This window comes from Dendrobates tinctorius, unplaced genomic scaffold, assembly GCF_039654945.1.
Source record: "Dendrobates tinctorius isolate UK_male_01 unplaced genomic scaffold, ASM3965494v1 ptg000143l, whole genome shotgun sequence".
NCBI lineage: Eukaryota > Metazoa > Chordata > Amphibia > Anura > Dendrobatidae > Dendrobates > Dendrobates tinctorius.
The window spans coordinates 30,266,306-30,293,629 of NW_027361810.1; the positions used below are offsets into that span (position 1 = coordinate 30,266,306).

The window sequence follows — 27,324 nt, forward strand, 5'->3', positions numbered from 1 at the left end:
CCAGTTTACGTGGTCATATGTACAATACAGTCTGACCAAACTGGCAAGTTATGATTCCAGGAAAAGTTGATGGTCCATTGATCACAGTCCAAGGAGTTTACCAGAATTGACCAAGCAGCTGTAGTTGAGGTCATTTCTTTAAGGGGTTGTCAAGAGCTGATTATCCATCCTAGAATAGGTCATTCAATATCAGACTGGTGGGGCTCAGACATTCGGTATCCCCACCCACCACGTTGATCCATAGTTTTCAGCTCAAATGACTGTGGCTCGGTATGAAACGTTCAGTGCTCTGGACACTGCTAGGTCCTGCAGCTCGGCTCCTTCTGAAGTGAACCTTTATAATGGCTGGTGCGGTGCCAGGTGTTCGACTCCCCTAGATCTGCTAATCCATCAATAGGTCATCAATATCACCCCCTTCAGCATTTATGGCATGTGCATAGGACCACCTCTGAGATGTTTAGGAGAAAAGGGGTTTTACATTATTCACAGTAGTCCTAATCCCATAAGATACAGTGGAAACACTTTAGCACTTGCCATTTAATTTTAAGTGCTTGTCGGGAATGAACATAATGACCTATTAAATGGGTAGGTTATCTTTAGGAGATTGATAGGGGGTCTGACACCCATCATCCCCCCACAATTATGCTTATACCTGCCAGAGCAGTCTTGAGTCCCAGCCAACCTCTTAAGTTGTTAGTCCTGGTTAATCCCCCTAAGTCTATAATGATTGCCAAAAGCTCCCACCAAGTAGAGGTGAGACTCGCACCTATAGTAAGAGGCTTTTATGTAGTAATTTGTGCTATAACATTTGGAGATGGGATTTTCTCTTTAATAGTGACTTTGACTTGTTTCCATATTCCTTATTTCATCATGTGGATGCAATAAGTGAAGGTTTTCCCCATTTGTAACCTCCTTTGTTTTTGGCAAAGTAGATGTCTCCCAACAAAGATAGTGGATCCATCATGGTGCCAGGGGCTCTGGAAGCCAGAACCATGGCGATAAAGTGATCACTTTGCTATGATGAAACAATCCCTGTTAAGGGCTCGTGTAGACAACTGTATTTTCGGTCCAAGTGCAGTCCAACAAAAGATCGGATCGCACTCGGACCAATGTTATTCTGTGGGGCCGTGCATATGTCCAATTTTTTTTTTTTTTTTTGTTTTAAGTTTTCGGTCAATGTCTGTCTGAGGAAAGAATCACAGCATGCCAGAATTGAATCCGTAAATCTGATCAGAGTGTAAATGGCATAATCGAACCGATTCTTTTGAATGAGTGAAAATGCAGTCGTGTGACCCTAGACTAATTGTAAGTGTTCGGTCTCCGGATGTTCTCTTGCCCTGCAGCTCTGTTCCTCCTAGCACCATACATGTTCTTCATGCTCCTGGACAGATATTCCTTTTGATAGTCCACATTTAGAAAGTCTGATCCTACGATTCCCGTTCAAAATGAAATTTCCTTCAAAGCTTCTTAGATACTTGGCATGCTGGAGAAATCACTTTCTGAGCAGATCCAGCATCAGGAAACATCTCAATTTTCGAGAACATCTGCTGTATCTGTTATGTATTAATCAGTCCGGACTCTCGCACTCGTACGGGGAGATGAACATCTGCTCATTTGGCACAACTTCACGGATCACAAAGTACTAAATAACTGATCCCACATCTAAGGCATGAAGCAAGAACTTGTCCAATATCTCAATGGCTGTAGCCTTACTGCTGAAGATCCTTTCACAGTTTGACCCAACATGTGCTATGACGAGCGTTTGCCCTCAGATATGTCTCCTGTAGGCTCCGATGTTAGAGGGAATCTGTCATTAGATTCATGCTGCCTGAGCTACGGGTCGTAATGAATTACACACCAGCTCTGCTATTGCGGATGGGTATGTTGTATCCAGAAATGTTGCAGTGTTTCATAGAAAACGCATTTTTAAATGCCAACAGGGGACTAAGTGTCTCTGATAAATATTTCAAGAGGTAGGTCCACAATGGAGGGCCTCCACACCCTTCCCCAAATAACTGATAACTCCCTGTGTTTGTAGGTAACGACTTGCCAAGGGATCGGGTGAGGAGAACCTGCCTCGGACTAGTCATCCAAAATGCATGGTCGTCTTTTACTCTTTGGCTCCCATGACAAAAGGGAAAAACAAAACAAGTGTACATTCAATGCTTAGATTTGTTTTACTGGATGGCTATGATGGATGTCTCTGAAGGATAAAATCTGCCACCCATGTTAAGAAAAAAAAAAATACGTGATAAACTTTCTTGAATTGTGTAACATTAACTGTGCGATTAACAGATCGGACTCTTGCTTGGCTGGTATCTGTAACTATGTTTATTTTTCCCCATGGAGCATTGCCTCGAAATAGGTCTCCATACATAATTGCAGTCTCTAACCCAGCTTCCTTTAGACATCTCGTTCTGTATCTTGTTCTGTGCTAATGAGGGGCAAAACCTCTGAAACAGAGCAGTCTACAGATTGGTCTTTTGTTTGGCTAGTATGAGTAATTTTGCATGGTTTCCCCATACCTTTTAAAAAATAATTGTTCACTCCCTGGATCAAAATCCAAGCTTTGATATACGACCGACTGAATAACGAGTATCATCTTCTAGGCACACAAGTATTTTATTTTACTGATCACGAATGTTGAGTGGACAATAATGGGAGGTTCTACTGGAGAACCCAAACATGGAGATGAGGAGGGGGGGGATTATATTTACTGAAGGTGGCCATAAATTGCCAGAATAAATGGTCCCTAACATAGAGGATAACTTCTGTTTTCACACCTGCTGTAGACCACATGCAAGATCTTATATCCCTCACTGATGGAACATGAGTATTGGACTTCACCATGGTTTTCTCAGCATGTTAGGCTCTGGAATTAGTCCAGGCCACCTGGAAGAAACCCATGAGAACATGGAGAGGATAAAAAAAAAACTCCACTATATGGCTCTCTGGCCAGAGCAAAACTTCTAGAAGTGGTGTCATTGTGTTATACAACTTTGATAAGTAATCTGTGATTGTAGGCTTTACAATGTTGTCTGTCGAGCTTTCAACTATAAAAAGTCTAAAATGAGTAATTTCTATAGATTTTACTATGGACAGGTGTGATCTCAGGAGACTGGTTACCCACGTGTTTAGAAGTTTGACTTGTGTCTCTAATGTTTTAGGTAGTTTTACATTAGGGTTCAAGGATGAAGTTCTAATGTGGCTGCTTCCTGGAGAAGCTTTCCTGACATCTAGTCTACAGCTCCTCTCCATATATTTAGGATTATTTTAAGACACGTCGAGTTAATGTTTTCTTATGCCTTTTAAAAGTATTTTAGGATTTTCTGGTTTAAAGTCCTTTTCACTCTGTAATGGTTTCCATTCGGAAAGGATCCATGATGACTATGATGGACTTGTGTTGCAGATTACAATATCTGCAGATAATGGAAAAGTGATGGACCAATAAATCCCCAAAGGCAATTTATTAAGGGCTTTATGGTGTAGAGTAAAAAAAAAAGAAAAAAAGTCACAAATTTTGCAAGTGTAATTTTTGTGCAAAAGTGTGCAATTTTTTTTTTTCATTTCTTGCATCATTTTTCCAAAAGGGGATTGGGTTTGGTAGAAATGAGATGACAAATTGTCATTTACAGTACATCAGAAATTGGCGTAAACTTTAGCCATATGTAGAGCTGCACTTGGCGGGCATAACATCTGCAAATTTTGGTGCACGGACTGGCAAAGATGCACCAAAACGATTAAGCAGTCGGCATCGCTCAAGAACTTTGGCCCTTCTAACTTTTCTGCACAACAACAATAATAATAAAATAATAATCATGTCTGAACTTTGGAATCTTTACAACAGTCCCTTCATCTGACACCTCTATCTTCACTTAAAACATGGCTGCAGTTTGATTTTGACTTTTCAGGTAAGAAGTGTGCGAAGAGCGCGATACGATGGTGCAGATAAATGGAACATGCCTGTATACACAAACGCCGTCCTACTCCCTTGACCTCCTCTAACATGATTAATTATGGCGCTTTATGAAAAGTTATGGCAAATTATTTTTAGGCAAACGCACGATCCACCGTTGTTCATACAGGTTACAATAGGGGGTCTCAAGCTTGAGAGATCGAGAGAGCAATAGCAGAAGTGATTGCACAACTGGTGAGCTGTAACCACAGCACACGCCGATCATAGAACTGCATTCATGTCTGACAAGGCTAGGAGAGAGTAATCCTTGATCCTTGACAAAGTGATTATAGGGATTTTCCAGAGAAAAGGAAAAAAAATCAGCTGGTAATAGTAAAATGTATAACTTCCCGACTATAATTTTACCTTTTGTTGCCCCATTTTCCCCATAGCCACTTGGCTTTGGTCACAACTCCATAGTCTGGACTAACACTCACAGGCCAATACAGGTGGTACGTGACGGGAGGGGGGGCACGCGGTCTGCTTTTTTGTTTTCAGTTAATAAGGGAATCTCCTTTTTTCTTCGGAGGGCTGGCTGAAGGAAGCGGGCCGCAGTCTCCTTCACCAAAGGCAGTTACAGACTGGAGCAGCAACAGGGAAAATGAGGGACTAGAGGTGACATCTTGCCAATTTCAGCTGATTTTATTTTATTTTTTTTTCTTATGGGGAAATCCCTTTTACCAATTTTAGTTTCTGCACTGAAATGTTGGGATTTAAGCAGTAACATTTCTCCTTGGGGAAAGTGACATGCATAGCCTGGCATGCCAATGTGAGGAGACTTATAAGTAGAGAAAGGGTCAGCTTGCCAAAATCTGGCAGGTTATTACATACTGACAGCTTGATAGAGGCCCATACTTATTACATGCAAGTCGTCTAAACACGCCAATTTTAGTGGGACTGTCAGACCAGCTGATTGTCTGTGCATGGGAATATGCCAATTATTCCCTAATAATCGGGGAGAGGAGGATCTGGCCATTGGTATTTAAATGGCTGTTACTATTATCAGTGAATTGTCACATGAACATTTGGCCATGTCAGATCACTCATGTTTGTTAGAATTGGGAAAGATCGTTTGGCTGACAGCTGTTCATGTGCATTCCTGGCTTTAGTTAGGACTACAGATGAGAGGATCTTTTTAAATTCAAAACTTACCGTCTTAAAAAAAACAAATCCTAAAAATTTGATTGAAAGGGAATGTGTGAATCTCAATACTGAAAAACGTGTAATTGCTCAGAAAATACACATAAGGTAGAGAGGAGAGGAAGAACCATAACAATGCTGAACGTAAGAGCTTACACTCTACATGAAAGAGAGGAACTCGCTGACCGTAAGAGCTCACACTCTACCGAAGAGAGAGAGGCACCCACTGACCATAAGAGCTTACACTCTACAGAAGAGAGAGAGGACCCCGCTGACCATAAGAGCTTACACTCTACAGGAGAGAGAACCACGCTGACCATAAGAGCTTACAGTTTACAGGAGAGCGAGGAGCTCACTGACCATAAGAGCTTACACTCTACAGGAGAGAGAGGACCACGCTGACCAAAAGAGCTTATACTCTACAGGAGAGAGAGGACCCCCGCTGACCATAAGAGCTTACACTCTACAGGAGAGAGAGGACCCCGCTGACCATAAGAGCTTACACTCTACAGGAGAGAGAGGACCACGCTGACCAAAAGAGCTTATACTCTACAGGAGAGAGAGGACCCCGCTGACCAGAAGAGCTTACACTCTACCAGAGAGAGAGGAACCCACTGACCATAAGAGCTTACACTCTACAGGAAATGGAAAATGACATTAAACTGCTCTCTGTTTCCACTGTGTAAAAAATGGTGCCGGGCAAGGTGGTTTTTTTTTTTTTTTTTTTTTTTTTTTTTTGCACATTTGGATCTCCAGGTGTTTGAGTTCCCAAGAAACCGTGAACTCAAGCATTCTAGTTGGGACCCTTCTCTATAGTATCCTTACACCCTGAAGAACTACTAAATGGGTTCCAGCTCAAGTCAACCAAGTTTCTTTCCCACTCTCCAAGGGTTTTGGCCTGTTGTAAAATGGCTGCTCAATCCTAACCTCTCTCCATATTGCACAATATGTGTTGACATTTTCTTTTGGCACTAATATAAATGGTTCTTGTTTTGCTGCCCAAAACCATGACATTTAGGGTATGTGCACACGCTGCGGTTTCTGCTGCGTTTCCGCAGCGTTTTTGGCTCTGCAGAAACGCAGCAGATTTTGCTGCGTTGTACAGTACCTTTATTTCCTATGGAAATAAAAAAAAGCTGTGCACATGCTGCGTTTTTTTCCGTGCGGTTTTGCTGCGGTTTACAATCCGCAGCATGTCAATTGTTTGGTGCAGAAACGCTGCGGTTTTACACCTCATCCATTATGAGGTGTAAAACCGCAGGGCAAAAACCGCAGAAAAAACGCAGAAAAACCGCAGCACTTTGTCCTGCGGATTTCCTGCGGTTTTCTCTACAAAATCCGCAGAGACTAAAAACTACGTGTGCACATACCCTAACACCTTGCTTGAAGTCAGCCATTGTTATACTATTTGACTAGTTCTAATACCTAGAGCTGGCTGCCAAGCTTTCCTCTGACATCTGCCGTTGAGAAAACTGTAGTTCGAACAGGTTGCATTTTTTTTTTCTTTTTTGGTTTTAGAGATGAGCCACACCGGAGGCAGAAATGGCGTTCATGTTTGGCCGAGGCAAATTTTTTTTTGTAGGGTCATAGCTGATTGCTGTCGGATCAGCGATCTAATTTCTACTCCTGCCTTTTAAAAAGGAAAAACAATCAAGGTGATTGTTTCACAAACCATGAAACCGCAGCCATACCTGACACCATCATTCCCGGCCGTGTGAAGAATTCTGTGCAGCTGCTTCTTATTATATGCAGCAAAATACTTCTATTCTTTGCACTTATTAACATCTGTGCTCATACAGAAAAAAATGTCAAAGCGCCTTCTCCACAGTAGCCAAAATCTCCCTCAATATCCAAGGGGAGGGGAAGGCGGCAAAAAAATAAGTTTACTGTCTTTTGTGAGAGTCCCCTATGTGGAAGCAGCTGCGGCCGTGCTATACTGGTCAGGCAGCAGCTGTCAGCAGCTTTTATTGGCTCTATTTTGAAGATCCGACACACCCGAAATCTCTGGTTGCTAACTTGGAGGGAAAAAAAACAACTTTTTGGATGCCGACTGGCGGCAGGATAAATTGTAGAGCAAGAATCTTCTTCCATCCAGGTCTAAAATAGCTCCTGGGGGGCTCCATGCTGACTCTTGCTGAAGATCTTAACAATTGCAGCTCGAAAATAAACATCTTGCAGCGGTGCCTCCAGAAACCCCTTTTCGATCTTCAGATTAAATTTTTCCACGGGTGAGTCACCGGCCTTCTCAAAAAGCGATATAAAACCAAAACAGAAAAAAAAACGCCTAATCAAATAGGATAAATGTTTGCGGAGTGAAACAATGTTTCATTGTGGGGTTTTGTTTCATGTACGGTACATTTTGATTAGAGGGAATGAGACGTGAGCTCTTGTCGAAGGCCGAAGTATCTGTTGGTGCATGTTTTTGAATTTTTTTTTTTTTTTTTTTTATTTGTTTTTTATATTTTATTTTCGGAATCTCAAAAATCTAGGAAATTGCGTAGACCTAATGCTGAGTGGTCATTTTGTCATCTTAAAGGGGTTGTCCGGGCTTTTCTCATCTCAGTGCATATCTGGGCTGCAGAATGCTGACAATAAGTCATTTACCTTCTGTGGCCAGTTTGCAGGGTTTGCTAGATATCATCTCTTGCTTGTAAGAAAAAAGTCCAGGGGGGGTGTTCTGGCATTGAAATGAGAACTGGTCATTTCCTCCTCAATAGTTTCACTTTCCATAGATCACTGTTCAGCATGTGTCTGGGGGAGGAGCCGCTGGGTGGTCCTGCTCTATGCACTGAGGCTGCTAGAGGGGGAGGATTTGTTACTGTGTGAGGAGGGCTTGTTCATGTGGTCGGGGAGGGCCTGTTGCTATGGAGGGTGGGGTTGTTGCTATAGAGGGCATGTTTTTAATAGAGTAGGAGGAAACGACCAGTTCTCATTTCAATGCCAGAACACACCCCCCCTGGACGTTTTTCTTACAAGCAAGAGATCATATCTTGGAAACCGTGCAAACTGGTGACAGAAGGTAAATTACTTATTGTCAGCATTCTGCAGCCCAGATATGCACTGAGATTATGTGAAAAGCACGGACAACCTCTTTAAGGCCGCTATAGGCATTAAATGGCAGCTGTTTGGCCGCCTATCCCATACACAGGAGTGCTCGTTCAGCCGAGTGCTCATGTATTCTCTATGGGAAAGTAGTCTACAGACTTTTTTGACAGTGGTTTCTCTCTGGGACAACCGTAAGATCGGCAGTCCAAAATCGTACCTACCCAATCAGCATCTCCTCCAGCGATCAGTTGGCCGGCGCCCCCATACATATTACAGTTTCAGCTGGCTTTAGTCACATCATTATGTGCAGCTAGTTGGACCGCATGACACAACATGTAATACTTTTGAAGGCATCTTCTCACGATCCATAAACTCCCAAACTTTGATAGAGGCCAAGGCTCATGTATGCTCCGAATAACCCATACTAAGGTCTAAAAGAAATTAATGTGCACTAAGCGACATTTATGCCCGGAGGTCCAGCCGATCAACATTTGCTACTCCAAAGGCAGCATTGACCATAAACTTTTTGCATAATAGATACTTTTCTGCCAAGGTGGTAGTCCAGGATTCGAGAAGGATCCTATACATCCCCTTTTAAAGAAGACCCGTTGGCTTTCCTTGCCAGGCCATTTTAGTAAAAACCTGTACTCCTTATGATGATGCTGCACCACCTTTTCCTTAATCTTTGTGTGTCCCCCTTTTATCCCTCCTGTAAATGTACAAATCAACAACTGGTCCTCATTATTGCCCTTGTCAGTGGGGTGCGTCCCTACACTATTGGAGACTGCAAGCAAGTCTGCATTGTCAAGTGGGATGGCAACAGGTTATTTATACATTGTCATGAGGAATAACAGAGGAACGGTGCAACACACAGTTGTGTGTAAATCTGCACTGTAATTCATGGGGAATACAAGTACTAGAGATGAGCAATTCGAGCAGTCCTCCATGGCAGACAATCTTCCCTCCCGCATCGGTATCTTGGGTGCCTGTTGTGCTTACTGCACCCTGTAACTTTGTGATGTTGCGTCACCATGCGCGTCATGGCATCGTGGTGCACAGTAAGCATCAGAAGCGCCAAGGTTGACTGACAAAACCAAAGAAATGAGCCGTAGCATAAGCACGTATTTTTGCAGTATGTAAGAGCACGTTCACACTGTGGCCATTTCACTGACAACCCGAGAAAAATAAAATGAGCCTATAGTAAGTAAATAGTACATAAAAATTACAAAGGGGACTTGGTTTACACTATTTTTATTAAAATAAAAGCACAAAAGCCATCCCACCGCAACAAGGTGACCCAGTCGGGATGGTCCTATCTCTAGTATTAAAGCCTTACTTTGTGACAGCCGACCTCATTTGCTCATTTTGTTTCTTGTTGTTGTTGTGTGTTGTGTTTTTTTTTTTTTTTTTTTTTTTTTTCTTCCAGGGTTGACTGGTGCAATAGTGGAGAGCGGCTGCTGTTCAGGACTTGGCCGGTCACTGGATCAGGCAGCGTCAGTCAAATTGCTCATGTATAGTAAATGTGTACTGATGTAGCATATGCTGCTGCCATATCGCCAGGTTTATCTACACCTTTTGTGGATGATCTGTTGATTGAATATAAAAATTCCTAGGAATGCATTAGGAGATTCAGATACTCGGATAAGTTTCTGTCCTGCATTGTGTTGCCAAGTTAATATTTAATACAGACTATCACAATTTCTATCTCGGGCGCTCGGCGTGGTGCGCGGCCCGTCCTATCAGACATGGCACAGACTGAATACAGTGTTACTATTCTACTGTTTCACAGCAGGTGGCCACAAGACGTGGTTGGCGTCCTGCCATTGACTCTGTTGTGAGGAGATGTGATGGGTATATTGCGCAGGACCTCAATTTAATTATTTCAGTCTTTTTATTTCTTTTTTTTAAGTTTGTCTGAAAGGAAGAGGACGCACGGGGTCAGTGCTGAAAAGCTGATCAGGAATCTGACTTTTCCATGTCCTTTGCTTTCTGCGTGTTGGTGTTACCTTTGAAGTATTGCAAGGTTCATGAGTCATTAGTTACAGGCTGTCAGCAGTATTAAAAAAAAACAAAAAAAAACAAAAAAAAACTGGCAAATGTCAGGCAGTGACATCAGAGGCCAAAATCAATAAATCCGTGTTATTTTCTAGCTTTTGTATTATATGCTCCAGTTCAGAGTAATTTCATATACGGTAGATGATCCTACGGTAATTTTCATATTGGAAATATCCGCTTTATTCTTCCTTACATTTGTGTTATGGCTTTTCAGACTACTCGTACATATAAATGTACCAGTTCAAATGCAGCACGGACTGATGGCGTTGGCGCAGCAGAGCAATCCCATTTGGAGCAGTGGAGGCAGGTGTGTGGGATGGTAAATGGGGAAATTGAATTGGAGCCACATTAAGGAGGTTGTCCAGGACTAGAGACTATCTTGGTGCTTTTTTGTTGTCACTTTCTAAGAATCATAGCATTTTGTTCCTTTTCCTCTGATAGATACATATGACCCAAGTATGGAAAACAGGAAGTAACGAAACACATATTGCAATGTCCCTTTCCTGTCCCCACACGCAGTATAATGTTCCCCACTACCGTCGCCCCCCCCCACACAGTATAATGTTCCCCCTGTACTGCCATCCCCCCCATACACAGTCTAATGTTCCCCCTGTACTGCCATCCCCCCCATACACAGTCTAATGTTCCCCCAGTACCGCCATCCCCCATGCGCAGTATAGTGTTCCCCACTACCGTCACCCCTCACACAGTATAATGTTCCCCCAGTACTGCCATCCCCCCATACACAGTATAATGTTCCCCCAGTACCCAGTTTCAGCCCTTGGTTTATGCAGGACTCTGCTGTCTGTGCTGGTTCTCATCGTCCTGGATGAGGTGAAGTTTGTGTGGGGTCAGGGAGGGTTTTACAGTGTGGATGTAGCAGAGCCGTGTGTGCGAGATGTACGGAGCAGAGCCGCGAGTGTGTGAGTTGTACGGAGCGGAGCCGCATGTATACGAGGTGTACGGAGCGGCGCCGCGTGTGTGTGAGGTGTATGGAGCGGAACCGCATGTGTATAAGGTTTACGGAGTGGAGCCATTTGTGTACAAGGTTTACAGAGCGTGGCCACGTTCGTATAAGGTGTACGAGGTTTACGGAGTGGAGCCATGTGTGTACTGAGTGGAGCCGTGTGTGTGCGAGGCATAAAAAGCGGAACAGTGTGTGTAGGATGTATGCGGAGCCATACGTGTACAAGGTGTATGGTGGGGAGCATTCATACCTCCCAGCGGGACCGTCACGATTTTGAGAGAGATACTGCCCCGGCTGGGAGCTTACTTTTCCCACGGACACAGGAGTACACGGCAGAGCCCCGAGGAGCACTTTAAAATTCGCACGTGACGTTCCACCGGAAATGACGTGCTAGAAGCTGACCGGAAATTAGGTAATTTCGGGAGGAGATTGTGACGGAACCAAGGAGGCACTTCAGGGAATGCTTCAGATCCATCACAGTGTCCTCCTCCAACAGTGCGGATAACAGGATCGCCTTGAACTCAGGGATGCCGGCCATGTGAGCGGATCGTGATATGTCCTGCATCGGGAGGCTCAGGTGGGCACTACAGTGGGAGCTGGGCTGCTATAGTATCTTTATAGAATCTTTCTTTCTCTCTGTTTATCTCTCTAATCTTTCTTTTTTCTTTCACTCTCTGTTCTTTCTTTCTTCTTTTGTTTTCTTTCTTTCTCTGTTCTTTCTTCTTTCTTTCTCTGTTCTTTCTTTCTCTCTGTTTTCTTTTTTCTCTGTTCTTTCTTTCTTTTCCTCAGTACCATTTAGCGTGCCCACAGTACCAGTAGAATAAGGGGGGTAGGAAACTAGGTGGCACTGGTCACCTTGAGCCTCTCATACTTTTTATTGGTGTATAATCATATGCCCTGAGCACCCCCATAAAGAGGGCCAGCCCCAGACAACAGGGTACAAACAAATCACTATTACTATCAGCCCAAGTGGACAATTATATACGTAAAGGTAATGATGTCCCTGTGCCAAGCAGTGCGGAGGATCAGAATACACGGAGACCAGAGCAGCGGGGTTTGCGGAGAAGAATTATATGGGGCCCATTACATTGTATGAAGTAATATATGGGGCCCATTACATTGTATGAAGTAATATATGGGGCCCATTATGCTGTATGACGTAATATATGTGGACCATTATACTGTATGAAGTAATATATGGGGCCCATTATACTGTATGGAGCATTATATGGGGCCCATTATGCTGTATGCAGTAATATATGGGGCCCATTACACTGTATGAAGTAGTATATGGTGCCCATTATACTGTATGCAGTAATATATGGGGCCCATAATACTGTATGGAGCATTATGTGGGGATAGGGGATGACTTTGTTTGTTCTGGATCTGACCGCTGGGACCCCCATGATCCTAGGTAACATAGCTTTGAAGAGCACCATGTAAATGGAGCTGTGGTCAATCATACGCACTGTGATGCCTTTCACATGTGGCTCTTCAAATAACTCCTTAAAGAGAGTGATATGGGGACGACAAAGTATAGCAAAAATTCACTGATCGGGGTGATGAGTGCTATAGTTTGTGGGCTGGTGGGATTTGTGTGGCAGGGCTGCATTTTTGTCCCAGTCCGGCCCTGTGACAGGCCTACCATTGCCATTAGTGACCGTTCTGGATACTTCTGTGTTGTTCTTGTATGTGTGTGTGATGGCGCTGACATCCTTGTGTTTGGACACCTTTTTTTTTTCTATATATCTAAATCAAAATGTCCACTATTGTACTCAGTTTTACAGGATAGATATGAAAATTTACTCAGTGTGTGAGGGGGGGGGCGGCGTCATTTTGCTGCTCACCTCAGGCAGCAGAGAGGCTAGGTTCACCCCTGACTATATTACTTGTTTTCCAATGAGCCTAAGAACTAACAGGCAAGTAGTTGCTAGTTACCTACCTGCTCTGCCCAGATACGATCTCTGCTAACACAGAGCTTTCACTGACCGCTCTTGCTGGTGATTCTGTGGCTTCCACTGATGTCACATCGATAGAGCAGCTTTTTCTCCAGGGCTGCTTTGTCAACGGGCTGTGTATGCCGATGTCCTACTGATTCACAGCCGGCTCCATACCTAATTTCGGAGAGCCTGCTGTCAGCATGACGTCCGCAGTCATTCCTCATCTACAGAACAGCCTGGAAGGAGAAGAGTTATTCTATTGACATGGAGCAGCTGCATCGCCGACAGGAGCGGTCAGCGACTCCTCTCACCTGGCGACATATTGAACAAGGCTGTTTTTTGGCTCACAGTAAAAATAATTTAGTCCTGGACAAGTCATTTAACCAGTGAAGCAGAGTAGAGGTTACAGCAACTTGTGTAGCATTGTTCGACCATGATGTAGCAAATTGGACAAAATGATGAGGAACCATAGAAGCAGAGCTGACTGGTAGTATAGTGGACTTTACTCCACAATGTAGCAGAGCTGAGTGCCAGAGAGACTGAAGTAGCACTTTGTACAGTGGTTAGGCAGGGTTCCTCAGTGATGTGTTAGAGCTGGGTTTGTAACGGAGTCCAGCTTGAAGAGGCCAGTGGTGTAGGAGAGCTAGGTTAGTCACTCAGAACAGCCAGGACCAGTTAGCGGTGTAGCAGAGCTGGGTTTGTCACAGAGTCCAAGCAAAACTGGCCAGAAGTATAGTCGAGTTATCAAGTGATAAAGCAAAACTACGTCAAATCGGGCAACCATTGTGGCATGCACGCCAACTACCTGAATACTTGGGTGCTGTTTGGTGTCTTCCTGCTTTTCCATGATGGGATCAGATGTTACTTTTATCACCATTGGGAAGAAGACTGGTGCTGAAAATTTTACATTATTGAATCTTCTTTCCCCTGACTTCATCTATTTGGAGTGTGAGTCGGTAGACACCTTTATACATCAGATGTATGAATAATTCTTTCCAAAATCTGCAGCTTTAGCTGACTTCACTGTATATGGAAGCCGGTAATCAACGGAGAAGCTTGTATTAATATCTAGATGGAGAGGAATTTTGAACATTTTTTTTTTTTTATTTTTTATTTTTTTTATATTCCGGATCTAAGGTAAAGGTCGTGTGGGGATTGTGTTACTCGTGTAAATTTCATGTTTTCCTGTTTTTGACAGATTTCAAGAGAAGACAATTCTTGTGAATCGTGAGCTGTGTATTTTGCAGTTATCTTATCTCTTTACGAGCCTCTTTTGCTACAGGGTAGGGATGGCCTCCTCCTCACTGTACCTTTTTATAATTGTCTGGTTATCATGGAATGTGCTCGGTCTTTGTTAGATGAAATGTCGCCTTTTCCAGCTATGTGATTATTAAAAAGAAGATATTGACGCCCGACGTTCCTGTTACCAGGTGATATCTTCGAGCTTGCGTTGGCGCTTTGCCATCAACTTCTATTCATTCTTTATTCTTCATATAGATAGAAATTCCAGGACGTGAAAGTGGATATTCTGCTATACGCCCAAGAATGGTCTATACATAAAATGTAGTCACCCTATAGACAAGGTATTGCTCTCACCTGTTTCTTAAAGGGGTTGTCCAGGTGATCAAAATATTTCTAAAAGGGTTCAGACTGGTAAAAGAAAAATAAATAAAATACATATCCTTAGTCAACTCCCTCACTTCTCGAATGACGTTCATGAAGTCCCACCACTGTTCTTTCAACATGTATTCTTTATCTCTACACATGAAAATAGGTCCCTCTGTGGCCAGTGATTGGCTGAACAGGTATTTTCGCCAACGTTGCAACAGGGGGCAGTAGAGGCATGGGAACTGCAAGGGGCTGGTGAATAAAGGCCCCGTCTCACATAGCGAGATCGCTGATGCGTCACCGATTTTGTTACGCAACAGCGATCTCACTACATGTGACACATAGCGGCGACCCCCCCCAGCTGGATATCGCTGATCGTGCTCGAATGTCCTGGGCCATTTTTTCACCGTCGGCGTCCCGTTGGCCAGCATGCATCGCTGTGTTTGACGCCGACGAGTGACCTCATTGGCGACGCATAATTCAGGACGCAGGCTGGAATCGTTCAGAATAGCTGCTGTGTGACAACGCACCAGCGATCCTTACCAGGTCGTATCGTTGTCGGGATCGCTGGTGCGTCGTTGAAGAGATCTGCCTGTTTGGCAGCTTACTAGCGACACACCAGCGATCCCTACCAGGTCGTATCGTTGATGAAATTAAGGGTATGGCTTCATCTTTTGGTTTTTTTTTTTCCTTTTTAATTTGAACCTGAACGACCATGTTATCACTTTTTGTGGGTCTGATCTATGACACCTGATAAACTCCATTAACTAAAGGCTATGTGTACACGACATTGTTTAAAGTCAGGCGAAGCCGCTGAGTTTTTAGAGAGGACTCTTCCAGAAACAGACTTTTTTTATTTAAGCATTGTTTTTTTTTTTTTTTTATCACTTCCTGAATGCTTTCCAATGTTTTTTTTTTTTTTTTTTTTTTTTTAATATACAGTTTTTTCTCTTTAACTCAATTGAATAATGGAAAAACACCATTTCCTTTAAGATTACTTGCCCATTCATGACTACATTGGGGGGCGTCCATCTGGATCCCAGAAAAGCCCATATAATGTATTAATCCAACCCGTTTAAATACACACTGCCATACCAGGAATCTGCTGTACAGAACCGTATTAATGGCTTCTATAAACCTGTTGTGAGCCGAAACGAACGGAGAAGTTTATGAATGATGGTCTTTAGACGACCTCTAAACAATGAAATGATTAATGTTACGTTACAAGGAGCTGGTATTGAGCAGAGATTACATTACCTGTTTTAGGTTTTTTTTTCTGTCTCGATGGCATTTAATCCACTTAGTTGTATTCAGTCCTATGTAATTAAATTGTCTCTTATGCTATTTTTACCTTTAATGTAATTTCCAGCCCTTAGCGTTTTGCTATTTGTAACATATGAACCATGGTGCGTCCTGCAGGAAGAAATGTGGCCTAGATGTATAAAACGGTCAGGTGTGTAATTAACCAGTGTAGTACTAATGAGCGACTGATATTACTAACCCAACTGAAATTACCATAAGTAGCTAATGAAGAAGGATCCGATCGATGCCTCGTCGTAAGGGTGTATTCAAACATTGCAGTTAAAAAGCACTTGAAAAATTTGGAAAATCGTGCACCTTTACACTTATATTTTTTTTTTTTTTTTGCAGGGAAAATCTGTATAAATTGCTGGCAGTTGACAAATTGCAAAGCCATGGTGATAAAACTGTATTCTTTGTGGGTTTCACACTAATGCAAAAAAGAAGTCAAACATTAAAGGGGTTGACCACTCGATGGACAACACCTTCTTAAATTCTGCAGTCACTCTTGTAAAATAATAATTTTTTTTTTGTTAAACTTTCCTCCCAGATCGGAGTCATTCCAATGATGTTGGTCTCTTGGCATTTGCTTGATACTGTCAGCAGTGTCATAATGATCAACATTCAGTGATGGCCTGCTTCACTCACACTTCAGAGTTTTGGCTGAGGGAAGTATGAGCGCTGCAGCCCATCAGCGTCTGCAGAGCTCCCATGGCATAAACATGTCATGCGAGTGTCGGAGATTCAGAGCAGACATTACTGCAATGGCACTGGTGTGGTAGGTGTATATGATCATCTTAATTTTACCCTGGGACTACATCGTTTTAGGAAGGGTTGTCCACAACTTCTTTAAAAAGTAAAACGTGTATATACGTCTAAAAGGACTTGTTCACATATATTTTTTTGTTTTCTCCCCCAATGGAGATCAATGAGGCTCAAGTGCAAACTCGTAGTCTCTGAACGCCTTGTGGCTTCCAAAGAGTGCCATGGAGTAGCCAGCAGGGCCTATGGAAAGTGACTCTCCTAGTGACCTTTATGGTGGCCATATTGGTTAACACTTGGCTTTTTCAGAATGAGGTTAAACCAGGTTACCTCTGCATATAACTTATATCCTCTTGACAAAAGACTTTCCTTCTCGGACTTTTATGTGCCATTTTTATTTTAGGGTGAAGCCTCCTACAGCTATCGATGAATGCATGGCTTGTGTTCACATGGAGAAGTCTTCTTAAGGCCCCCTTAGACGCAACGATATTGTGAACGATATTGTTGCGACGTCACCAGCTTGGTGATGTTGCAGCGATGTCGAAACAACATAATTGTGTGTGACACGTAGCAATGATCAACGATCAGTTGTCTGATCGTTAATCGTTGCCTAATGGTCTGGGCCATAAATCTATTGTTGGTCTCCTGCTGGGCAGCCCACATCGCTGCGTGTGACAGCGAGAGACCAAGGATCAGCGAGCTCCCAGCGCCATACAGCAGACACTGGGAGCTGGTATCCAGGGTAAACAGCGGGTAACTAAGAGCCACACAGCGCTTAGTTACCCGCTGTTTACCCTGGATACCAGCGTACTCGCTGGTCCTGATCGCTGGTGAGTCTGCCTATGTGATGGCTCACCAGCGATCAGCTAACTATATCCCAGCGATCCTATCCACCTCGGATCTTTGGTGGGATCGCTGGGACATTGAAGCGTGTAATGGGGCCTTTAATATTGGTGGAAGTAGGTTTACTGAAGGGATTATATTGGGATTACTCATCCCTGGGAGGTAGTGGGCTCCATGTGTTAAACTAAATGTGTTTGTTTAGTGAGCGGACCTTGTAAATGCTTTCAGGCCTTCAGCTCTGATGGAATCCTGCAGATATTTCACAGTTTGCTTTAGACTCTCCCTGAGAGAATTCAGGATTACGTCTTGACAGGTCACAAGGTGTCAATACCCTTGAGCACCCATTGTATAAAGCCTGAGGAAGCTGGTGTCTATCCTGAACATCTAGACTCTAAAATGGAGAATCCTCAGAAGTGGTGGCAGGCCAGTCACCAAGAATAATTGTAAGACTATTAAAGAGCAGATCAGCTTGTCACTTTTACGTCCCATACTCTACCAGCATCCAAGCATTACACGGCTCACTAAATCCACAGGCACAAAAGTGATTAGGAAGTCAATACAATGTAAGTGTTCCTACCTGGAACACTGGGGTGGCATGGGACACCTGAGAGATTTAGGTTTTCCTACTTCAGTAGAGTATTTTGGTGGCATGAACAAGCACCGTGCATATACCTAGTTTGGATCCTTCTCCTTTTTGCTCATCCCCCCCAAAATCCCAGACGTTGTAGTGTAATGTACTCCAGGGTCTCGAGTATTGCATTTAGAAGAAGGTGGAATAAAAGTGAATTTATCTGGTAATGGAGTGTTTACTGAATTATTCCTGTAATCGAGGTGCTTTGAACCATCCTACAAAGACATAATGCCATCGTAGATTAATTATTCATCATATAAACTGTCTAAACCCACAGCTATTTGAGGGTGTTTTCTTTCATGATGGAATTGAAATGCAACATCCAAGTACAAAAAAGTAATTACCACGGTATAAAGAATAAAGTACGCAACGTTTGGTCTATAAACGAGATGGAAACTTTTTTTTAAAACTTTTTTTTTCTTAAAGAGGTTGTCTCATGAAGACAGCCATTGTTTGTGAATCCCATAAGGCATATACATATAACGGAGGGCGATCCCCACTTGGGGACAGCCTGAATCAGTTAAAATGGAGAATAAGGGTGTGGATGTCCCGTTCCGATGCAATGTCTCTGCTGAAAATGGCCCAAATGCAGCCCAAAATATCTGTATGGACTGATTCCACTAGGATGACAGTGGTGGTGGACTTAATTGTAACTATACGGTATGTATTTTTTGGACTTTGTTCTTTAATATAAAGAAGCATTGAAGAAGCTTTTGTATTTGACCCAGAATGTACAGCTGTAGTTAAAGCTGTCCATGTACATTAGATGGCTGGGCCAAGCATTTGTGTGTTTTCATTGAGAAGATACATCTGACTGCATGAAAAGGATGGGGAATTAGAGTTTCATCTGCCTGAGACATCTCTCCTCATTGACATCGGTCACAGGGAGAAGTCGAGTGGCCCCCATAGACATCATATAGTTGGCTCATCTGGATGATTTTCATCTACAGAGTATGGGGGCCTCTACACAACATGTCTGTCTTGCTTTGGCAAATATGGCAATGTGCTAGGGGTTCTAGAAGTTGGATCGGTAACAATCAATTTTTAAAAGGGATTCCATGACGTGATGCACTTCTCAAAGTGCTATTTCATTGTGATTTCCCTCCAAACACAGACAGCTGAGCTACCTAATTTATCTCCCCATTCTCTTGACCGTGCGTTTTCCACCTTTTTTAACATACAAACGACAAAATAATGTGCTTGTCCCTGCTGTCACAGCCAGTGATATAGGGTGTAAAAGTTTGGGCAACTTTGGTCAAAATTACTGTTATTGTGAAAAGTTAAGCAAGTTGAAGCTGAAATGATCTCTAAAAGGCCTAAAGTTATAGATGACATATTTCCTCTGTATTTTAGCCCCCCAAAAAAGTTTTCTGCTTTTGCATTGTCAGCATTAAAAAAAAAAAAAAAAGGAAAATGGGCTGATGCAAAATTTTGGTCATTGTAAAACCTTCAGCTTGCGCCTTTTGAGGTTGTCTATTGTGGAGTTTGAGGTGCATTTCGGATCATTATCCATTTGTAGAATCTTCAGTTTTTTACAGATGGTGTTATGTTTGCATCAAGAATTTGTTGACATTTCATTGAATCCATTCTTCCCTCTACCTGTGGATACTGCTAGTAGTGTCTTCGGCGTGCTGGAATAATATGTTTGAGTCCCCTGCGGGTGCATGTCTTGAAGCTGTTAGAAAGCCGGAACACATGCAGGGATTGTCTAACAAACAGGTAGTCCATGCATGTGTTGAACAGCCGTGAGACATGCAGCCGTAGGGACTCGAACATAGTATTCGACTTGGATAATGACTTACCAGAGTGCATTCGCTAATCACCATTTGTAAGGCTACTTTCACACTTTTTTTGCAGCACGTTTTTCCCGCAAAAAAAGCATACAAATGCTGCATTTTTTTCAAGCATTTTTATGCGCATGCATGAAAAAAACGCAGCGTTTTTATGCGTTTTTATGCGTTTTTATGCGTTTTTATGCGTTTTTATGCGTTTTTATGCGTTTTTATGCGTTTGTATGCGTTTTTATGCGTTTGTATGCGTTTTTAGTGCGTTTTTACCGCGTTTGCGGTTTTTCCAACATTAGTTGGCCTCAACAAAAAAATCAAGATAGGGTTAGGATTAACACTAACCCAAACCATGACTTTACTAACCCTAACCCTTAACCAAACCATACTAACCCTAACCCTTAACCAAACCATACTAACCCTAACCCTTAACCAAACCATACTCACCCTAACCCTTAACCAAACCCTACTAACCCTAACCCTTAACCAAACCATGCTAACCCTAAACCCTAACCCTTAACCAAACCATACTAACACTAACCCTTAACCAAACCATACTAACACTAACCCTTAACCAAACCATACTAACACTAACCCTTAACCAAACCATACTAACCCTAAACCCAACCTTACTAACCCTAAACCCTAACCCTTAACCAAACCATACTAACCCTAACCCTTAACCAAACCATACTAACCCAAACCCTAACCTTAAACCCTAACTAACCCTAACCCTTAACCAAACCATACTAACCCTAACCCTTAACCCCCTTAACTAACCCTAACTCAAACCCCTAATTTCCATTGTCTAACCAATGGTCAACAAAAAAAACGCATGCGCAAAAAAAAGCATACATGAGCATGCCAATGCGCACGTGTGCGCACCCATAGACTTACAATGGGTATCTTGCTGTAAAAAAAACGCATTGCGCGCATGCGTTTTTTTGAGGCAAGTCGGACGCCCAAAAAATGCAATAGGATGCATTTTGTGCGCCCGAGCGCATATCACAACAAAACGCATGCGCATAAAAATGGATACAAACGCATGTGTATGCGCACATAAGTGCATCACATGCAAAATATAGGGGGAAAAAAGCGCATGCGTTTTTTAGCGCTAAAATACAGCGCAAAAAAACGCAAGTGTGAAACAAGCTTAACTCTTATCTCTTTATCTGAGCTCTTCAAAGTTGATTGTGCAAGGCAAAAGTTTCTGAAAACCAAACCGTGCAAAAGTTTTAATGAAAGCAAATTCCAAAAATGAGTTTTATGCTATATATATTATTCGAGCATGCCGAAGATACTTCTATTAGCATGTGAACATGCTCGGATAACATCTTATCTTAGCACGTTCGCTCATCACTAGTTGCAAACACTAAATTAGACCGTTATAGAGGACTGACATAGTCAACTCATTCTGCCGCACCATCAATAGACCGTGTAACACAGAGGCTATAGAAGGTAGACGGTGCAATATTTTTTTTTTTTTTTTATATGAAACCCTACTTCATTATTGATAGTCTTAATTAACTACTAAATGTCCCGAAAGTTGGATAACCCCTTTTAACTTGAGATCAATAACAGTTTAGCATTTTTAAGCCGGCTGTGTATGAGGATTAAGACTGGAACATTGTATGATATCCGTTGTAAGACTTTTTGAAGGTAGCCGGCTCTTGGGAAGTAATTTGATAATTCCATCCGCGATTCCCTAACAGAGTACTTTTTGTTAAGGAAATATGATATGCATTAGAAAATACTAATTAAATAGGTTTTCCAATTATTGTCGCGTTAACAGAGCAGTAAAATGGACTCATTGTCGTACCGAGAGAGCTTGATCGAGTGTGCCAAGATTGGAGTTTATTTAATGTTTCTTTGTACTTACCTTTCCAAGTCGCGAAATTAATGGTCTATAGAATAATACAAATAGTAACAGACCTTCCAGCATTTCATAAGTAGGTTTGACATAAACATGAACCTTCTGCTTTTCTTTACAGCCCTCCAACTGCGGCGTGCCAACCTTTTTTTTTTTTTTTTTTTTTTAATTTTTTTTAAAGTCTTGCTCCTAAGAAAAACATTTCACTTCCTAAGGTAAGCAAATTACCGGTTGAAAGACATCGCTTGAACTTTTACACTTGCCCAAAGCTTTATGTTTTAAGAAAACGATGGCAAATATTTACACTAAGGATTTAGGAGCATCAATTTGGTGGTCCTTGGGGGAGCTGGGTGTAGGGTTATTAAATGGAGCGCGGTGAAGTATGAGGATGGGGCCTCTGCAGGGATCCTTGCCGGGTCTTCCCATACATTCTCCGCTGATTGCCATTATTCAGAATTCAAAATAAAAAATGAGCCAAATAATTAAAACCAGAATCTCAATTTGCAGACAGTTGTTTTGGGCTATGTCACCTCTTCAGTGCAGTGCAAGAGGTCTGATTCATCTGTATGAGAGGCCTCGGACTGCGGTCTAATTGGTGGCCGCTGCCCATGTCATCTTGTTACCCACAGTGTGCGTCCTTGCTCATTGGCTGAGAAAAGGCGCCTGCAAGCATTATGGGAAACGTGACTTTGGCGCTCAGGTCGACGACCGCATGGCCGAATTCACGCTATGGTCGGGTTTCGCTCAGCGAAACCAGACTTAGGCGAAAGTCGGTGATTTTTTAATCTGACCGACCTGTTTCGCTCAACTCTAGTGCACACCACTGCTTGATACTTGATCAAGAGCATGATGCTTGAGCACTCACGATACAAGTCCCCACCCCGCATGTTTTGCGGCTGTAAACGCACCCAAAAAATGCATCTACACAAACCTATCATAAACTACTTTTTTAGAAAATGATGTGGGGCTGCTCCTTATTTTTGGTAACAGCCAAGATAAAGCAGACAGCTTGCAGGCTTATATTATCAGGCTGGAAAGGTCTATCAATATTGTGCCCTTTCCAGCGTAAAAATACCAGTCCGCAGCTGCCCTAGAATTGGTGCGTCACATGAGATGCACCGATTCTGGCGCTTTGCCTGACTCTTCCCGATTGCCCTGTTGTGGCAATTGGAGTAATATTTTTGGGGGTTGATATCAGCTTTGTAATGTCAGCTGATATCAAGCCCAGGGGTTAGTAATGAAGAGGTGTCTATAAGACACCCCCATAACGTCCCCCAATCTGGAAGAGCCAGGCAAAGTCCCAGAATTGGTACATCTGATGTGATGTGCCAATCCTGGAGCAGTTGTAGGCTGTTTTTTTTTTTTTTAAGCTAGAAAGGGACAAATGATCAAGGGCCTTCCCAGCCTGATAATGTGAGCCCTCGGCTGTCTGCGTTGCTGTGGCTGGTTGTAAAAAAAATGAGGGACACCCTCACAACATTTAAAATTTATTTATTTCGTTCACAACAGAGATCTTGGAGTCAGCGATGCATCCAGGCGTCTTCCACGTGGTGGTCTCATTCCATTTGAGCAAAGTTTTCATCCATTTCAGTCATTTTCCTGCCCCACCAGCTCTCCTGTCAGGAACTTCTTGAAAAATGCTCGCGTTTCTCACAAACTTCCATTATACTCGATATTCGAGTCAAGCCCGTAATTATTTTCTATGAGGATAATAATTCCCACTACTTCAGATCTCTATTTTATATATCATGAATGCAGACATTACATTAGCAGACACATAATTACCACCCTTGTATTTCTGTTTGCCTTCATATTGTGGCAGCCATGGATCATGAATGAGAACTAACATATACAACTACCGGAGTATGAAATAAAGATATAAGGACACAGATCATTGATTTTAAACATATTTTATTAATTACAATCTCTACCCCTACCTAAAGCCAATGATCCAGAAGAAGGCAAAAAACCTGCACACATTCAGCCAATGTGTTACAGGGAAAAAATTCCTTCTTGACCCCGGGAAAAGGCGATCAGTTCGAGAACCCTGGACCAAGGCCATACTACAACTAACTAACTGACATGTGTAGAGCAATGATACTCAATATGGAGACTTGTTTCAGGATGGCAGATCTTCTTTGTCCTGGTAACACGCCTCACCTTCCCTCGTCAGATCAGACGCTGGAACTCATAACTTGACTACGTTCATCTCCCTTGTAAAAAAAAAAAAAAAAAAAAGCAGAACACTACCCCCGTACAAATACTACCCTTAATATACAGACATATAACTGTCCTATCAGGACCCTATACAGTTGGAAAACAAAGTTGCACTCTGTAGTGCTAAAGCATGTAAATATGTACAGTATGTACTACTCCCTAGGCTATGTGCCCACGTAGCGATTTTCAAGTTTTCAAGCGAATTTTTTTTTTTTTTTCTTTCCCTGAGCAGAAACGCAGGCGCTTTTTGACATGCTTTTTTGACGCGATTGTCAAGCGTTTTGACATGCATTTTTGCTCATACAATTGATGGTATGCGGAATCGCGGGCGATTCTGCAAAATTAATGAACGTGCTTCGTTTTTTACCGCTAAGCGATTCCACAGCGGTAAAAAACGCAGCATTGGCACAACGTGTGCGTTTTCTATTACAAATGCATGGAACGCTTATTTTAAGCGTTTCCGCGGCAGAATCGCAAGTTAAAAAAAACGCCGCGGAAACGCTTAAAAATCGCTACGTGGGCACACAGCCTTATACTGCTTGGTTACACAGCAGACAGCTAAACAATATAATGTCATGATGCACTGATTCCAGAATTAAATCCATATAATCAGTATATAATGACATCATAAGTAAGACAGCAAATATAATGTACAGCCATATTATATGATTAATACTACACAATCGCATTGCTCGCTTTAGATTCTTCCAGGATCCAGATTATCTCCCTAGTAAGGAAAAAAAATAAAATGAGGATAAGTATCAGTATAAAACCTGTAGAAAAGCATAAAGTGCCAGGTATCCAAGCTCCTTTTACTACAAATTATTACGTTTTGATGTAGGCAATTAAAAATGGTGTAATAAATGATTTGAAAGAAAAAAATTTCTCCAAATGCATTAAAATATAAGTAACATAAATGGTAAAATAAAATAGTAAAATAAATAAATAGAAAGTATTTTAAAAAATATATTTCCCCCAATGTATGTGCACACCTCTCTCCCATGTAGGGGCATAATGGTAGACTTTTTTGCCCCAATAATATTAAATTAAAGTGACAGAACCACCACCAACAATCTGTTCCAGCCACAGATACCACTTAGTGTCACTGAACAAAGTAGCTACTGTAGTGTCTCCATCCGAGGTGTCATGTTTGTGCTGATGTCTGTAATAGCCCCAGGGATGTCCCCATGTTTGCTGCATAGAACTGTGTCCAACATTCCGCTGTGTGACCTCACAAAGAAAATTCAACACCCAAGTCTACAGATTCTACCAGCAAGGACTGGAGAAATCCAGCACTTTACAGCCACAATCTGTAGATGTTGAGGGTCCATGTTGGTGGTAAGTTCACTAAGAAATCCCTGTAAGGTTTCTTATTTACCTGTATCCTCAATCCAGGAACTTCCGTTCTCCTTGTCTTCATCTTCTCAAATGAGCCTTTGCCCCCTGAACACCCGTTTTTATAGACCCACAGTCATTGTGACATCATGCTGTGAGGTAACAATGGCCTCCTGTATTTGATGATGTCACAAATAACCATGAGTGATATCTCCACAGGTGTTAATTAACATTGATAGCAAGTAGTAATAATATGGCAGATCACATTGGTCAGCATCAAAGCTGGAGGAGCCGGGCGAGTAAGAAAAGTTCCCAAAAACAAGAACATTTGAGTGTTTCTTTGCTAGTGATACATTTAGCAATACACAAAAGGCAAAAGAGCAGGAATCATTGTCTCTGAGAAAAACAATTCCCATTGTTTAACATTTTCAACAAACATGAATGCCTGTTTGTTAGGGAATCCCCACATGTATTCAGGCTGTCTAGCAGCCACAAATCATGCAGCTGCTTCAACACAAACTAAATCTCCAAGCACGCCAAAATACTCGGAGGACACCCGAGCATGCAAGGGAAAACCCGAGCAACGAGTATACTCGCTCATCACTAATAGCTGGATATTCTCCTTCAGAATTTTTTGGTAGACAGCAGAATTCATGGTTCCATTAACCACAGCAAATCTTTCAGGTTCTGAAGCACCAAACGGCCCAAAATTATCACACTGCCACCACCATATTTTACTGTTGTTATGATGCTCCTTTTCTGAAATGCTGTGTTATTTCTAAAAGGGGTGACGTCTCTCCTTGTGGACAGTAACATGCCAGACATGTCATTGTAAGGAGACTTATAGGCCATGCTTTACACTGGCATGTTAGGTATGTCACGCTCCACAAGGAGAGATGTTACTTCTCAGACCACAATTGTTAGTAACTTTTCATGTAGTGGCTGTAAAAGAAATATAAGGTCATTTTCCTCCTTCCTCCTCCATAGCATCCATCCATCCTGCCCTTTGGCCTTTAGTTAAAGCTACAGTGGCCCATGGCAAGCACATACTGATAGACCAGATATTTCTGTAAAGCTAGTCATGCATTTGGCATAACTGTTAGCCAAACACCTATTCCACAACAGCTTTTACTTTACACCTCCTAAGGCTAGTTTCACATTTGCGCTTTTGAGTGCAGCGACGGCCTGCGCACGGCCGCCGCTAAGCCCCGCCCCCTGCCGTGCCTCCGCTGGTAGCTCCGCCTACCGGCGCATGACGCTGCGTGTGTCCTGCGTCCCCTATCTTTATCACTGGGGCGCAGGCCGTGCGCAGTATGCGTTTGGCGGCGCATGCGTCCTTTTCACGGTGCGCCGACCAGCGCCAAAGGCAACCTGCTGCCGTTTGGTTGCGCTCGGCGCACCGTGAAAAGGACGCATGCGCCGCCAAACGCCTACTGCGCACGGCATGCGCCCCAGTGATAAAGATAGGGGACGCATGCAGCGTCATGCGTCGGTAGGCGGAGCTACCGGCGGAGGCGCGGCAGGGGCGGGGCTTAGCGGCGGCCGTGCGCAGGCCATCGCTGCGCTCAAAAGCGCAAATGTGAAACTAGCCTTATACACCTCTTCAAAATGGGAGACAGGGTAGTAAGGATGGCCATATACATTAGATGGCTGTTGGACAAATGGGCGCTCATTCAGTCGACTGTCTTCTCTGAGAGAGCTGCCAACTGGCATGTCGGCCGGCAGTTTACCTCTGGGAGAACAGTGGGATCGGCTGTTCAAAATTGGACGTGTGAAATCAACTTCTCTCCCAACAATCAGTCGACTGCACCCCTAGACACATTAGATTGTCGGCTGAAACCCGTCAATATCGTTGAGTGCTACCGACATTAGT

At 42.8% G+C, this 27,324-nt stretch overlaps 1 protein-coding gene across 4 annotated transcripts in view; it reads left to right on the forward strand.

The window, feature by feature from the left end:
- TANC1 (tetratricopeptide repeat, ankyrin repeat and coiled-coil containing 1) overlaps positions 1 to 27,324 on the forward strand; it is a 205,838-nt gene that overhangs the window by 32,580 nt on the left and 145,934 nt on the right. The window contains exon 1 of one of the 4 annotated variants that reach the window (XM_073545687.1): positions 22,045 to 22,114. The exons of the other annotated variants lie outside the window; for them this stretch is intronic. The gene's annotated coding sequence lies outside the window, so the exon portion shown is untranslated. Of the gene's footprint in view, positions 1 to 22,044; positions 22,115 to 27,324 lie in introns of those variants that run through there. 4 annotated transcript variants of the gene reach the window in all.